This window comes from Sceloporus occidentalis, unplaced genomic scaffold, assembly GCF_023333645.1.
Source record: "Sceloporus occidentalis isolate IW3139 unplaced genomic scaffold, rSceOcc1.0.p SCAF_95, whole genome shotgun sequence".
In the NCBI taxonomy this organism is placed as follows: domain Eukaryota; kingdom Metazoa; phylum Chordata; class Lepidosauria; order Squamata; family Phrynosomatidae; genus Sceloporus; species Sceloporus occidentalis.
Genome location: NW_028317075.1, coordinates 2759230 through 2776745, shown reverse-complemented (window position 1 = coordinate 2776745; position 17516 = coordinate 2759230).

The following is a 17516-nucleotide window of genomic DNA, read 5'->3' as shown; positions in this document are numbered from 1 at the left end:
GAGGTAATTATACAGTTGATGGGGAAAATGGCATAACAGTTAAATATCTTCTTAAATGTACAGCTCTGTCAAAACACTGTCAGAAAAGAATTCAATGGCAATCTAAGCTATAGTAACATAGTAACATAGTTCATAAGGTTGAAAAAAGACCAAAGTCCATCAAGTTCAACCTATATACATATTGTGTCCCTACTGTGTTGATCCAGAGGAAGGCAAAAAAACCCTTATGAAGCAGATGCCAATTGCCCCATACCAGGGGGAAAATTCCTTCCCGACTCCAAATATGGCAATCAAAATAAATCCCTGGATCAACGTTCTGTCCCTATTAATCTAATATCCATAACTTGTAATATTATTGCTTTCAAGAAACACGTCCAGGCTCCTTTTGAACTCTTTTATTGAGTTTGCCATAACCACTTCCTCTGGCAGAGAGTTCCATAATCTCACCGCTCTTACTGTAAAGAACCCCCGTCTGTGCTGGTGTAGAAATCTTCTTTCCTCCAACCGTAGAGGATGTCCCCTTGTTATAGATACAGTCCTGGGTATAAATAGGTCCTGGGAGTGATCTCTGTACTGTCCCCTTATATATTTATACATAGTTATTAAATCCCCCCTAAGCCGTCTTTTTTCCAAACTAAATAACCCTAATTCTGATAATCTTTCTGGGTACTGTAGTCCTCCCATTCCCCTTATTACTCTGGTTGCCCGTCTTTGAACACTCTCCAGCTCCACTATATCTTTCTTGTACACTGGTGCCCAGTACTGTACACAGTATTCCATGTGTGGTCTGACTAGTGACTTGTACAGGGGTAGAATTATTTCCTTGTCGTGGGCATCTATGCCCCTTTTGATGCACCCCATGATTTTATTTGCCTTAGCAGCAGCTGCCTGACACTGGTCGCTACAGGTAAATTTACTGTTAACTAAAACTCCTAAGTCCTTTTCCATGTCAGTCGTCCCCAGTGTTTTCCCATTTAATACATATTCCCAGCCTGGATTTTTCTTCCCCATGTGCATAACCTTACATTTATCTGTGTTGAACCTCATCTGCCACATCCCAGCCCAAGCCTCCAACCTATGCAGATCCATTTGTAATCGTGCACTGTCCTCTATTGTGTTAACCACGTTACAGAGCTTAGTATCGTCTGCAAAGATTGATACTTTACTATACAATCCCTCTACAAGGTCATTAATAAATATATTAAAAAGAATAGGACCCAAAACTGACCCCTGTGGTACCCCACTAGCAACAGTAACCCACTCAGAGTATGTACCATTAATAACCACCCTCTGTTTCCTATCACTGAGCCAGTTACTTACCCACATACACACATTCTCTCCCAGCCCAAGCATTCTCATTTTATGTACCAGCCTTTTATGTGGCACCGTATCAAATGCTTTGGAAAAATCAAGATATACGACATCCAGCGATTCACCCCGATCCAGTCTTGAGCTCACCTCCTCATAAAAGCTGATCAGGTTAGTTTGACAGGACCGATCCCTTGTAAACCCATGCTGATATGGAGTCATACACTTATTTTCATTGAGATACTCCAAAATAGCATCTCTTAGGAAACCCTCAAACAGTTTACACACAACAGAAGTTAAACTAACAGGCCTATAATTCCCCGGGTCACTTTTTGTCCCCTTTTTGAATATTGGCACAACATTTGCTATGCGCCAGTCCTGGGGAACAGACCCTGTCACTATAGAGTCCTTGAATATTAGAAATAGGGGTCTGTCTATAGTTTCATAAAATGAAGATTAGAATCTAAAATCAGAATTACAAGTAAACAATTCTACTCCAAGGACACAAATGTTGTCAAACAGTGTCCACTGTTTCTATTACTGTGAGTCTCACAGGGTCAAAGGAAAACTTCCAATGGATATTGGCCCAGGTCATAGTCACAACAGAAGCTCATTACAGCCAATGTAGTATAACAAGATATTGAGATATTTGTTTTGTGTTTCCAACAAATAATATATATCAGTTGATATAGTTAAAAATAACATAGGTATGTTTCAAATATTATAATGAACATAAAATATGTGACTTAATAAAAAGCCATCTCAATGGATGTAGTTCTGAATTTAATGGAGAAATTAAGTCTGTGTAACTTCTATATAACTCCTTTAGTGACATATAATTTAACAAGCAACATTGTGGCTTCTTTTTCTATTACAGTTGGAGGTGAAATGGTTAAAATGTTGCTGTTATACCTTGTTTTTTTGCCTGTCTGCACATTTTATGGTGTGTTAAATTCCTTTAGACATGTTTTATGGATTCTAGACAAAGCTTTTACATTCTTGGACTGTACATGTAAAGTGTATCCACTTATCTTGCACTAATACCCTGAAAATCCCATAGAATCACATATTATAAATTGTTTTCCTTTGATTATAATGTAGCTTTTTTTGTAGCAGTTACGGTTTACAATCCCATATATAATCCATTAATGTGTTTTGTGTATTAGTCAAGCAGTCGAATGACAATGTGTTTTCCGCCACTATTAACACCAAGTAAATCACTTTTACTAATGACCTAAACCCCCTTGACGTGGTGGATGAGAGTAGGCGTGTGGTTGTGGGCACTTCCGAGAGTAGGACATCAACCCTTATAAATACATCACTGGTATAAGTTTAAATGTGTTCACACTTTTTCACATCAAAATAAAATAACTTTTCCAGTTAAAAATAAAAACTGCTTACAAGATCTTCTCATGCAAAAACATCAGATGATATCAATAATTGTTTTCTGTCTATTCACATTACAAAGCCTTCAGCTAGGGTGAGGTTTTGCTTTAACCTGACTACACCCAGGATGCTGTTCAGCTATTGGACCTGGGGTATTTTAGTATGTTTTCCACCAGATCCTCCCAAATATTATGCTGCACAGTGACAATCTAGCATAAAATGTTGGTGTGATGTTCCAAAGTGAAAGTAGGCAGACAACTCTTGGAGTCATTTGAGGTCTAGACAAAGTTGAAATGTCTTTGGTTAACTTTGTGACTGTTCAATTATTGTCTGAGCATAGTAGGTGCTCAAATAATGTTGATGACCGCTTGATATTCAATAATAACATGTGAATATTGATAATGGACTTCAGTCAGTGGTAGTTAGTGATCCAGAAACCGTGAGGGGCAGTAAGTCTACAAAGAACTGTTAATATATTCTATGAAATCGTTAAAAACATGTGGGGATTATGTTTAATTTTGCATGGTTGTAAATAGCTGTTAAAACCACACCTCATTTTTTTATTTTTTGGCACCAGTTTGTGTACAATATTTTATAAAGCTGGAAAAAGTCCAAAGACAAGCACAAAAGTTAAAGGACTACACAAGCCATCTAATGTACTATAATGCACATGATTGTCTCCATAAATAATAATATTTTTATGCATCCAAAAACAGAGAGATCAGCAAAATTCTGTGTACACATTTAACAATCTTCTTCCTTCCATAGCTTATTGGCTCGTAGAAGTGTTCAGTCACAAGGCATTGGATGCTTAACAGTTCACACACTGAAACCGGTGAAACACGAAGTATAACTTGGTCTCCCCAGGTAAAGATTGAGTAAAGATTGCTTCTTAGCTCCAATTGCTAGTTTTATTTTTATTTTATTTATTGTAAATTTTATTAACATTCATTACAGATATTGAATACTAATAAAGCTAAATACCTTGTTACTAAACATTCCTGACATTAACTCTCTAATTAATTATTCTATCTGCATTTAGGCAGTCATCACATAGATTCTTGATCACATAAGTTATATGGTAACATAAGTTATAAGGTAATAACCTTTTAATCGCTTTGTCAATATATCGTTATTGTAAATATCTATAATCATAAATATACTAGAGCAATCTATTCTAGGGGGAGATTTTGGAGGGAGCTTATATGGAATATCTCAGTTATCTTGCGGTCTTCACCCATATCTAGTTTTATAAGTCAGCCAGGGGCAGGGGCGGGCTGGGCCGGGGGGCAGGGGGGCTATTGCCCCCCAGGCCGCCCTAAATCCGGGCCGGTGGGCCGGACGGACGACCAGCAGACGAGCATTCAATGCGGCTGCGGCCGCAAAGTTAAAAACTAAGCGGCCGCGAGCAGGATTGAATGCGGCCGTCATGCGTACCTGGCGGGGGGGGGGAGGGGGCGGTCCTCCCCGGCTGCCGCTCATCTGAGGGGTGCCACCATGCCGGCACGCCTTCAGAAACAATGCGCGCGGCAACTGTGGCTGTGCGCCGGGACTTGATGTCAAATCCCGGCGCACAACACTGAAGCCACGCCCACCGTCTTCCGCGCTCAGTGCACCGGAAGGACAGGAAGAAGAAGAGGAAGAGGAGGAAAAGTGAGAGTGAAAGAAGAAAAGGTAGGAGAGAGTGGATTAGTAAGTGTGTGAGAGTGATGGGTGTTATGCTGAATGTAAGTGTGTGAGAGTGATGGGTGTTATGCTGAATGTAAGTGTGTGAGAGTGATGGGTGTTATGCTGAATGTAAGTGTGTGAGAGTGATGGGTGTTATGCTGAATGTAAGTGTGTGAGAGTGATGGGTGTTATGCTGAATGTGAGTGTGTGAGAGTGATGGGTGTTATGCTGAATGTGAGTGTGTGAGAGTGATGGGTGTTATGCTGAATGTAAGTGTGTAAGAGTGATGGGTGTTATGCTGAATGTAAGTGTGTGAGAGTGATGGGTGTTATGCTGAATGTAAGTGTGTGAGAGTGATGGGTGTTATGCTGAATGTTTGTGAATGAGGGTTTCAGATAGCATGGATGTGTAAGTGTTGGGGGATAGCTTGGCATAGGGAGTCCGTAATCACATCCCTTTCATGCCCAGATTCCAGCATGTAGTGGCTGCCTAGGCATGATAGGAGTGTGATTGCTGTTTTAAATAATTTTTTGGTCCAACTTCGGTGTGTTAACACTTTTATTGGACAGAATAATTCAATGACAGTATTAATATATATATATATAATTGCAAACAGCAATCACACTCCTATCATGCTAAGTCAGCCAGCACATGCTAGAACCTGGGCTTGATAGGATTGTGATTGTTGTTATATATATGTGTATATATATATATATATATATATATATATATATATATATGTTAATATTGTTGTTGATTTTTTTGTCTAATTTTGGTGTTACTTTTAATAAAGTATTTTAAAGTTTTTTTTTGTTTTGTTTTTTTCAGTTTTGGCCAAGTGAATGCTGAATTTTTAGTTTCAGTCCAGAATTTTCATTTTGGTGCATCCCTACTATATACTATGCCAGTCACTAAAGTGGTAAGCCTACACCACATCAATGTTTGGCTTAGTATATAGTGATAGGGTTTGTCAGTGTCTGGCTCAATGTATAGGCACACATTGACGGTGGTACCGCGTAATCCCTAAGTATATAATGATAACAGTTATGCTGTACCCCTGTCAATGTTTGCCTAACCATAGAAACTATGCAGTTTTAAAGTGTGTGTGTGTGTGGGGGGGTGCCACATACAGGGTCTGCCACAGGTGCCAAATACTCTAGGTACGCCCCTGCATCGTGCGGCTGTCAGACCCAACGGCCATGCCTCAGCTCCTCTTCCCACGTCTTAAAAGGGGTGTGATGAAGAGCTGAGGCATGCGGTGCGTGCACGCCGGCCACTTTAATTTCATTAGGCGCTGGTGGAGTGACTGCCGCACGACGGCCACTTTCAATGTCGCTCGCAGCCGCTTTGATGGTGCAATGGGCCAGTTGACTAGACTCGCCCCCCAGGCCTTAGGCTGCCAGCCCTCCCCTGGCCAGGGGTCCCATATTTTCTCGTAAGTCTGGAGATATTTTGATAAAATAAAAAAAAAAATTTCCATTTTATATCGATAATTTATCTGTGTTATTATGTTATCCCATTTTGGTGGTTCTTGATGTTTCCACTTTCTGGCTATATAAATTGTGATTGCTAATTAGATGTTAATAATTAAATCTCTTTGAGCTTTGAATTTAAAGGGTAAATCTATATGAAAAATAAACATCAATGGATGTTGTTTTATGGTTGTTAACCTTTCGCAGTCCCACCAAATATGAAGCATAGTTCCATTCGACTCAGAACATCTCCAGTATTGGTAGTTTTAATGGCAGCATGAGGTATAAAAATTAGCAGGAAGATGATAAACAGAAGACTTCAAATTACTTTAATTTCTTCAGGGATCTTCTGCAATGATGAAGGCAGATGAATAGGGAAGACTCTGATCCTAACAAGACGAAGAAGCATTTAATTTTTCAGCAAAGGGTGAATATCTCCTGTTCAAAGAAGAGCACTGGGCCACAGCAAACACTTTTTCTCAGACCTTCAAGACCTCTAGGGAAGATGCTACCCTACCTACTGTCCAGGATCTTCAAGACAGCAGCAACATCTGCCCCAAAGAGCAGCAAAAGCAAACATTTAGGGAAGGAATGACGGCCCCTGGACCTCTTAAAGCAGTTTGATTACTCCACTTTCTCTGTGCTCTAAGTAAAGCTGCCCTCCCAGACCAAGCAATGTGGCCACAGGAAGATTCAAATATGCAGGGGATATTTCATTCTTACAGCCTTGGATGAAATAGAAGATTATTCTAAAGCTCAATGAGGTGAACAACAGGCTCTCAACATAAGACTACCTGCTGCTTCAAACTCACATTTTAGCCAACTCACAGTGTATTGAATGGAAACATTTGTGTTCACTTCCTTGACACTGAAGCTTAGGAGCTTTGATCACAGGGCTTTTTGGCTCCAAGGCAACCTAGGCATATCACTCCCTCCTAGTAAAGGTCTCTGGAAGTTAAACTTTGCACTGTTACAGAAGCAGGAGACTGTAGTGGGACTGCACACTGTATATACACATAACATAGTTGAGAAGGGCCACTTCCTCCTTCTAGCTCAGCTGTAGCAGCTTCTTTCAGGTCAGAGGTAGACAGAAGGCCACTGATAATTAGAGGGTCTGCAGTGTCTGTTGGACTTTCAGTAGTATGGTTGGGAGGAGAGGGTAAGCTGGATGAGACCAAAGAAACCCTGCATAGAAGGAATCCAGGCAAATTATCTTCTGCATCAAAGTGGATAATCTTGAGAAGCCAGAAAAACTAGACTTACTGACAGAGCTGCAAAATAGCGTGTACTGTAGCCAAGGAAAGAAGCAGTCTATCGACTACTACAAGGATCTCTACTACCATATGGTAATAGACCCATCTGCTACAGACAGTTTCCTTGCCATGGTCACTGACACCATTGAACCCATAGACCAAACAACCCTAAACACGCTAATAAAGCTGGAGATGTTGCACTCTGCTGCTCAGTACTTCAACAGTCAGGGCCCGCCTTTGGGGTGTGCGACCTGTGCGACCGCACAGGGCGCCACACTCCAGGGGGCGCCGCCACCGCCGAGTCCTCCTCTGCCGCTGCCGCGGGGTCCTCCTCAGGAGGGGGGGCGCCAGAGGAGTAGTTCGCACAGGGCGCCGGAACACCTAAGGCCGGCTCTGTCAACAGTGATGGCCTTTGTAATGGATACTGGACCCCCATTTTAGAAAGATTATTAGGACTGCAATTTTACATTGATTTGCAGGGGTTAAATTGTCATTGTATCGTTACTCTTGTTTCCATTTCTATTCGTATTAAGAATGATAATACGTATATGTTTAGGTGTTATTTACCTAATCCTTTTGTTGTATATTCCTCATTGTTGCATATGTGATGAGATTAGACTGGTGCCGATGTTGTTTACTCCCTTTCCATTATATAATGTGTTAATTATGTTGATCCTTCCCTGCTTCATGTGTTTATTAATGTCCCCTCTTTCTGTAGAAGAACATGCCCTCTCCCCTTTTCCCGCCATTTGCAGCAGCGGGCTCACAGTGCAGAGGCCCCTGTCACTGGCTATAAAAATGAGCAAGACCAGGTAGAAAGTGCAAGCAACAAAAATGCCCATGCCTGTGTGCTTATCGATTTTAGGCCTAAATTATAGTTTCTGCCAGTTGTCACAGCAGTGCAGCAGCTTGTGTGACACAGGCAAAAAATCAGATCAGCATGGTAGGGCATACAAAGCGCCAGGCAAGAGAACTGGTGAGTCCAGCCGTGAACTTATGTTAATACTGGTTGATGATCATTATGTAGGACTTGTAATTGTGTGCAGATCATTTTACAGATTTTATCTGTAATTTGTAATGGAGGCTGGTAAGAGCAGAACAGCAGCTTGTGTGATGCAAGTGAAAAAATGAACAGAACCGATAAGTTCTGCTGTTAAATTCTATCTAAAAGTGATGGTTTTATGTGTAGTACACATGTGTGCTAAGGCTTTACTTGGTCTTATTATAGTGGCAGGGTGGCAGTAGCAGTTCAAAGCAGAAGGTGATTCCAGTGACAGAGACAAGAAATCAGCAGGACTGGGGTGTGCAAAGTGCCAGGCAACAGAACTGATGAGTCCTGTTGTGTAATATAAATAAACTAAGTGTTTTATCATTGTGTTATTGTGGTCAGGGCTGGTCCAAGACACTGCGCTGCCTGTGTCCAAGAATTAAATTATTCTGCCACAACCCACAAAAGCCACGCCCACATCCATTATGTGCCACCCACATTAACGCAAACAGAAACTCATACTAATATACTCATCCAGAGACTCACACTAACACACCCACTCAGACACTCACACCAACACAACCAGGTGCTCAACAATAACACACACAGCCAACACTAACATGCACACACTATATACCCCAAAATACATATAAGCAGACACACACTAACATATACAGACACTCACACAATCACAACCAGACACATTAACACTAACACAATTGGACAGACACTTAGACGCCAACAGCCACACTAGCAAACATACAGACTTACGTACCCCCCACACAAGCAGACCGTTACAAACATACTCAGACACACATACACTAACATGCAAACTACTATATCCTGACACACTCACACATTTGGACACACACATACTAACATACCCAGACACACACACACATCACTACACAGGCAGATACACACACACGGTCACCACACTAACTTACCCAGACACACACAATCACCACATTTAACATACACACACAGTCACTACAAAAAGTGTATCTTTCAGGGCAACCACCGCCACATTCTTCACTCTTACAACCCCTGGGTGAGGAGCGTCAACCCGAACACACCCTTGGAGACGGGTTGTTGGACTCACGGTGCCTTGCCAAAGCGCACATGAGCAGCACAAAGAAGTATACAGGTCGAACACTCCAAATGCAGGTCTTTTTAAAAAAATTAGTGTCAAAGAATCCAGACAGACCAACTGCTTAGCGCATTTGATGCCAAACATAGTGCTTCTTCATAAGTTTCAGATACCACACTCAGGTAAGAGAACAGGACGTCCAAGGCCAGTACACTTGTGGTGGTTGTAACTCCCCAGATGGCAGCCTTGCATGGTACTACTGCAAGGTCATGCAATGTGACCCCGCTTAACTCCGCCTTCTGCTTAACAGCACTGGGGAGGGCTGTCTGGGTACCATGGACCCACTGGGACCCATGTAAGCGCCAGTCCTTTTTGATATCCTAAATGTATTAAACAAATCTCTGGAACTCCAGGATTTAATGCTGGTCGCAGTAAAAATATTTGGCTATATTGTCAGTATTTAAGTGCTTAGAAGAATTTTTAAAATAATTTGAGTCTGCAGTAATGAAATTCATTCATATGGATGTTTTATTCCTTAATGCTGCATTTGGTGATTAGCAGTGTTTAAACTAGATATCAAATATAGAATGCAAAATAATATTTACTGTATTGGACAACCAAATGTTAATTTAAGCTATCTTTGCAAGTTCCTTTTTTTATTACTTTTACTGAAAGGGTGTTAGGGTTTAGGTTTAGAAGTGGTAAAGGCGAATACAATGAGGAAATTTAAACATACATCACATAGGCAAATGGCTCCTGAGATAAGACCAAGGTCAGAGTTTTTATATAAGAAAAAATAGAGTAGATGGTGCTTAGAACATTTTTTAATTCATAGTTTTTTTGGATAATACTCCTAATGTTGATACTGTAATATTTTCTTTAGAGTCTGCACTGTTGAGCATCTATCTTATGGATATTTTTTTCCATAATTCATGTACACCGACCAGCCATAACATTATGACCACTGACACGTGAAGTGAATAACACTGATGATCTTGTTATCAGTGCATCAGTTATCACCACCTGTCAGTGGGTGGGATATATTAGGCAGCAAGTAAACATTTCTTCCTCAAAGTTGATGTGTTAGAAGCTGGGAAAAAGTGCGGCTGGATGTGGAGGCCTTAACAGCTTTAAACTCCCCGATAACGTGCGATGAAGTCAAAGCCGCATTAAAACTTACCCCTAAGGGCAAGAGCCCGGGCCCGGACGGTCTTACAAGCTGATATTACAGCCGCTTCTTCCCGGTTTTGGGCTTTCACTTAACAAACCTTTTTAACCAGCTTGCTGCCGGACACACTCCTGTCCCCCACACTAGCCTAGCCCACATTGTAGCTATCCCCAAGCCAGGCAGAGACGCGGACTGCTGCTCTAATTATCGCCCCATCTCCCTGATTAATACGGATCTTAAATTGATGGCCAAGGTGATGGCGTTACACTTCCAACAATTTATCCCGTCCCTGGTTCATAGGCACCAGGTCGGCTTTGTCTCTGGGAGGGAGGCCAGGGATAACACCATCAGAGTGTTGAATTTAATGACGTATGCCCATGACCATAAATTCCCTTACGCGCTGGTATCTATGGATGCCGAAAAGGCGTTCGATAGGGTGGCCTGGCCCTTTCTCTTCCAAACTCTAGATGCAATTGGCTTAACAGGGAACTTTCTTAACCAAATTAAAGCTTTATACTCTAACCCCTCAGCCCAAATTAAGGTCAATGGTATCCTGTCCGATACCCTACATATTCGCAACGGTACGAGACAGGGTTGCCCCCTGTCTCCATTGCTGTTCATTTTGACTATGGAGCCCCTGGCATGCGCCCTTAGGGAAAACGCCAATATCACCAGCATAACCATCGCCCATCATACCCACAAACTTGCCATCTATGCTAATGACATGCTTTGTATGATCACACAGCCACATTCTTCCCTCACACATATCATCGAGGGGCTTGATTCCTTTCAGGTTCTCTCGAACTATAAAATAAATTTACAGAAATCTGAGATTCTAGGTATCAATGTACCTGACCTGCTTAGGGAGAGACTCACAAGATCCTTCCCCTTTAAGTGGCAGCCCTCAGCGATTAAGTATCTGGGTTTGTGGTTACCCTCAGATTTATCCCAGCTCCGTCAGCTGAACTATGACACTTTGCCTTATTCGGTTATTGCTGACCACCGTAAATGGACGGTTCCGCACAGATCATGGTTTGGCCAGATAGGGGTCCTGAAAATGAATATACTCCCTAGATTCCTATACCTGCTGCAATGCTTACCGATATCTCTTCCCAGGGCGTACCTTAAGACTTGCCAGGGGATATTCCGTAAATATATATGGGGGAACTCAAACCCTCGATTGTCTTTCACTCATTTGATTAGACCCAAAAACAGGGGCAGCTTAGGGGTCCCATGTGTGGTACTGGACGGCAGCTCACCTCCGCCGCATAGTGGAGTGGTCGTTGGAGGTCCCGAAGCTCTGGGTGCCCCTGGAAAACTCCTTCCTGATGCATCACATTGCGGCAGTGCCGTGGCTTCCGGACCGCTTTCAGCACCTGACAATACCCAATCATCCCACTATATCGGCCTCACTGCGTGTATTCAAATGGCTGACTTCCCGCCGCCTCTTACTGACGTCCCCTAGCCCCCTATTCCCCCTTACACAAAACCCGCTATCGACCACACTATACAAGTGGGGCTCAAGGGTCTTTCCGCACAGCTTCGAGCTAAACATCTCCGACTCTACCAACTTCTCCAGGGCTACCAACTTCTCCGACCCCTTCGAGATCTGCTTCGACAGGCCTCCCCATCCTTCCAATGCGTTTTTCTACACATCAACTCAAACACTACATATCCACTCTCCTACCGAATGCTCAACTCACTAGACCACTCTCCAATTTTGAGAACCTCTGCATCTCACCTCGCGAACCCTCCCACCTCCTCTCTCAAATTTACACCCTCTTGATTGACGAATACTGCAAGACCAAACCGTTTTTTTTGAGCCTGTGGGAAAGGGATCTTTCTCTTTCTGCCATGCTCTCTTACTCTGAGTGGGATTAAATCTTATTGCTCACTCATAAAAGCTCCATCTCTAGCAAGATACAAGAGTGTTCCTTTAAATTGCTCTCACGCTGGTATAAGGTCCCGCAAGACCTGCATCACTACTTACCACTTGTCTCCCCCTTATGCTGGAGGTGTGGCGCTGACATTGGCTCCTACATACATCTTTGGTGGGACTGCAAAGACATTTGGCCGTTTTTGGGACACAGTGGGCGCGGTGGTCAAAGAAATAGCAGACCCCGATTTCGTGCCCTCCCCTGTGGCATTCCTCTTTCATCACACCCGTTCCTCCTATGGCTCTTACAAGAGATCTTTATATATTTCACTTTATCCAGGCTGCTAAGTCGATTATCCCCCGATTCTGGAAAACCCCGGGCCCACCACCCGTTGGTGCCTGGATATCCAGGGTGAAAACAATCTCCCATATGGAGGATTTAGTCGCCGCGTCCAAGGGGGAGGAATACAGGAATACCCTTAGGTGGCTCCCTTGGTAGACTTTAATTTCCTCATCACGTATGCGAGACTTGGGTATAGAAAATCCCCCTTCGGTTTAGACCAGTCCCTTCTTTCCGCATATTGTCACCGCCGCCTGCTGGGCTACCTTTATCTATTGAAACTTAGCTCTGTTTTGCGTACTCATCATGGGTTGACACGTGTCTGACAGGCCTGCCATGCAGTGTATTTCTTTGGGGTTTTTTTTACATTTTTTTTTATTTTTTATATATTTTTTTTATACAGAAATGGTTAGAGGTCCTCCTGAACATGCCAGTGATGTCACAATGACATCACAGCTCACATTATAATTTTTTTTAGTATTATTTATATTATTATTTTAATGATTTATTTAATATTATTTTTTTAATGAATTAACTTTTTTTTTTTTTTTTCAGCTTTTCTCTTTCAAGACGGGAGGGGGAGTGAGAGACATGGTTTCTCACTTCCCTCCCCGCGATCCCCCTGCACTGATCACACTGTGATCTCTATGCAGGTCCTCACAGACCTGTATAGAGATCGCAGCGTCTCTGTGCCTCATCGGCAGGGGATATCCTGTCCTCCGATGACCTTCCGGGTTACGTCACGCAACCCGGAAGGGAATGCCCGATCGCACGTTTGAAACTGGGCGATCGTGCGATCGGGCAGTTAGCAATGTAACAGCTTACCTGCTTTCATGCCGGAAGCTGTTACAGCAGATCGGACAGCAGAAAGCCGGCAATGCTTCTGCTGTCAGTGGGGAGTCCAGGCTGTCAAACGACTGCCTGGTCTCCCGTGCAGCGGCAGGGATGTGTCCCTAGGGACGTCCATAGGGGTTTCTTAATAGGCATTTTTTGGACTTCCAGGTACGTCTATAGGGGATTGAAGGGGTTAAAGGCCTGCAGTTCTTTACATTTTAGTTTGGGTTCTTTTGGGACCTCCTGGATTAATTGGCAATGCATGCTTAGGGGAATTTTGGTAGGCCGGCTACTCCTTGGTAGGTTCACCATTGTTCCAAGTTTTCTCTATTTGTGTGTCTACATGTGCTACTTTTTGAGATCCTTTAGCCTACTTTTGCAAGACAGGTTCTATTTAATTGATGTTTACATTCAACAGGGCTGGCAATAGTTATACATGGGTGTGTCTAGTGAAATTGAAATTAAATTTGGTTTATTGGTTGGCAATTATTTTTTCACATTGGACCAGGCTGGGTTGGATAGCTTTTTTCCTTCTATAAATGAAATCATTTAAAAACTGGATTTTGTGTTTATTTGGGTTATATATTAATAATATTAAAATTAGTTTGATGATCTGAAACATTTAAGTGTGACAAAAATGCAAAAATAGAAGAAACTGGAAAGGGGGTGAATGCTTTTTGACAACACTGTATATTTTGCCTTCAAATTTTTACGTTTTAGGTTCTTTACATACACTTTAGGACATGAAGAGTGGATTACCCCTTTTACTGTTTGGAATGCAATTAGACACTGCCACCTAGAGCTTAACCACATTATTGCTGTTAAATATACAAACTGCATTGTAAAAACATCCAGTTGCTCAATATTTGATCCTTGGGTTTACATCTAACATGCGCTACAACTGATTATTCCATATAGTCAGGGGCGTACCTAGAGTATTTGGCACCTGGGGCGGATCTTGTATGTGGCACCCCCCCACACACACTTTAAAAGTACATAGCTTCTATCGTTATATTTTGAGGCACACATTGACGGGGGTACAGCATAACCGTTATCATTATATACTGAGACACACATTGACGGGGGTACAACATAACTGTTATCATCATATACTGAATTAATTAATTAATTCTCTAATTCATTCACACAATTCATCCACACATTAATTCATTCATTCTCTCTCATTCACACAATGTATCCCCTACTCACAATCTACCCCCTCTCCTCCCCCTACTCACTATCTACCCCCTTCTTACTATCTAGCCCATTCCCCTTCTTACTATCTATCCCCTCCCCCTTCTTACTATATATCCCCCCTCACTCCTTTTTACTATCTACCCCCCATTTGCAGTTTGCTTACCCTCGAACTCTCACCACCGCAGTCAGGGCAGCGGTAGGGGGCAGAGGAGAGAAAGGGGGTCGAGCGATTGCTAAAAATGTTTTCATGTTTCCACTCGGTGCGACCACTTTCTCTCCTCCTATCCCTGCCGCCTGCTGCCTCGGCGTGGCCCTGGCGATTGGAATGGCGCATGATGCCCCTGCTGTCATAGCGCCCTGCGCGGCTGGACAGCTCACACACCCCCTAAGTCCGGCCCTGGGTTGCAGGAGTGGGGCCCTGACATGACCCAATCCTTGCCCATTCCCCTTTAAATGGGGGTGTGCAGTTTCCTCTGCTTGATACTGATATACATATATATATATCTACAGTGGTGTGAAAAAGAAAGTACACCATCTTTGAAATCTATGGTTTTACATATTAGGACATAATAACAATCATCCATTCCTTAGAAGGTCTAAAAATTAGGTAAATACAACCTCAGATGAACAATAACACATGACATAGTACACCGTGTCTACAACAAAAATAAAGTAAAAATGGAGAAGCCATGTGTGAAAACTTTTGATTTAATAGCTTGTAAAACCACATTTGGCAGCAATAACTTGAAGTAATCATTTTCTGTATGGCCATTGCAAGACCTTGATTTTTTCTTTTTCAGCATCACTGTTGCGTGGTAGGAAATTAAGTGCGTCATCAGAAAGACGTTCGTTTGTTTGCATTGCCTGTCCTGTATTCCAGGGAAAGTCCTGCAGTCAGGTGTTCCAGGAGCCAGGAGGAACGTGCCATGACTGCCACACGTGGGGATGGGCAGCTTGGTGAGTGTGTTAGGGATACTGATCCCACACGAGCTGGCCAGCATAAAAGTATCACGCTACAGGGTACACAAAAGGTTAGTGGGGATGTTAACACACAGATTGCTTCATTATTTGGGGTGGTGTTTGTTACACTAAATGGTTAATTTAAATTTTTCATGTTAATTATTTATGTTAATTTATGTTTATTTATTGGTTTCAGTATGTTGGTCATTGTCCTGTTAACGCACCTATTTTATGTTTTAGGTCTGCGTGGCAATGGCTAATGTTAAATAAAACGGCTGTGGCCTTTTCTAACCCAACCTTAGTTGTCGTGTATTTATTGGGGGGTTATGCATTTCTGGGGCGGCCTAGCATGGGAGTCGAGGCTGCCGAAGTCATGAATACTGACACTGTCATTAATTAAGCACTTAACAAAGTTAGCGTCAAGCCGGGTTAGGGATAATTTACAAAGTGCAATTTTGGATGTGTCACAGTATTGTACCAAGATGTTACTAAAGCGGTGTGGTCATACACATTCCAAATAAATATTGTGTTTCCAGTGTTGTTATTTCCCCAAGGTGAGCCCAAAATAAGCAGTACATGGTCATGCATTAAAAAAAAGTACTTACCTTCCTAAAACACTGCTGCTTCAGAGCTCCTTTACAGTCCAAATTTTGGCTGCTTGAAGCTGCTAATAACTGGCAAGATAGCATTCCCATTGAAATCAGTAAGGGGGCATAGAGGGTCTCATTAGACTTGCATAGCATGGGCAGAGGCGTATATAGGGTATGGCAGCCATGGCACGTGCCATGGGCGCCATCTCAAGGGGGGCGCCGGTGAGCGGCTTTTAAATGCCGTTTTTGGGGGGTTTTTTTGATGCGGAGGAGAGAGAGGGGCGCCTAGAAACCGCTCGGCGCCCCTCATTCTCCTCCACGAGCCCTCTACCCCCGTCCCGGTGTCGGCATTTCATGCCGGCATATTGCGGCGCTCAGCATGAAATGCCGGCACCAGCGAGCAGCTTTTAAACACTGATGCGGAGGAGAGAGAGGGGCGCCTAGCAACCGCTCGGCGCCCCTCGTTCTCCCCCGCATCAAAAAAAAGAAGACAGCGTTTAAAAGCCGTTCGCTGGTGCCCGCTGCTTCACTGCTGGTCTCTGAAATATGACGTCATATTACGGCGCTCAGCAGTGAAGCAGCGGGCACCAGCGAGCGGTGCAGGAAGACAGCAGCATCGTGCTCCCGTCGCTGGACTTCAAGGTGAGAGAGGGGGAGGGGGGGTATATAGTGGGTAGGGGGAGGGAGAGGGGTTAGAAAGTGATAGGGGAAGGGGAGGGGGTAGATATAAGTAAAGAGTGTGCATTAGTGTGTGGATGCATTGAGTGAATGAGAGAGAGAGCATGAGTTAATATGTGAATGTATTGTCTGAATGAGGGAGAGCATGAGTTAATGTGTGGATGAGTTGTCTGAATGAGGGAGAGCATGAGTTAATATGTGAATGTATTGTCTGAATGAGGGAGAGCATGAGTTAATGTGTGGATGAATTGTCTGAATGAGGGAGAGCATGAGTTAATGTGTGGATGCATTGAGAGCATTAGTTAATGTGTGGATGAATTGTCTGAATGAGGGAGAGCATGAGTTAATGTGTGGATGCATTGAGTGAATGAGGGAGAGCATGAGTTAATGTGTTGATGCATTGAGTGAATGAGGGAGAGCATGAGTTAATGTGTGGATGAATTGTCTGAATGAGGGAGAGCATGAGTTAATGTGTGGATGCATTGAGTGTTTGTGTATCATAGATGTATAATTGTGGAAGGGCAAAGATGGCACTAGCAGGAGGTTTGAGCCTTGGGGACCAAGATGGCACAGGCAGGGTGTATATGGGACAAAGATGGCACTGGCCGGACTGTTTGGGGACAAAGTTGACTTGTGCTGGGCTATTTGGGGACAAAGATTGCAAATCTTATGTGTGTAATCTGGGTGCTGGTCAGGTTCTATGTGGGC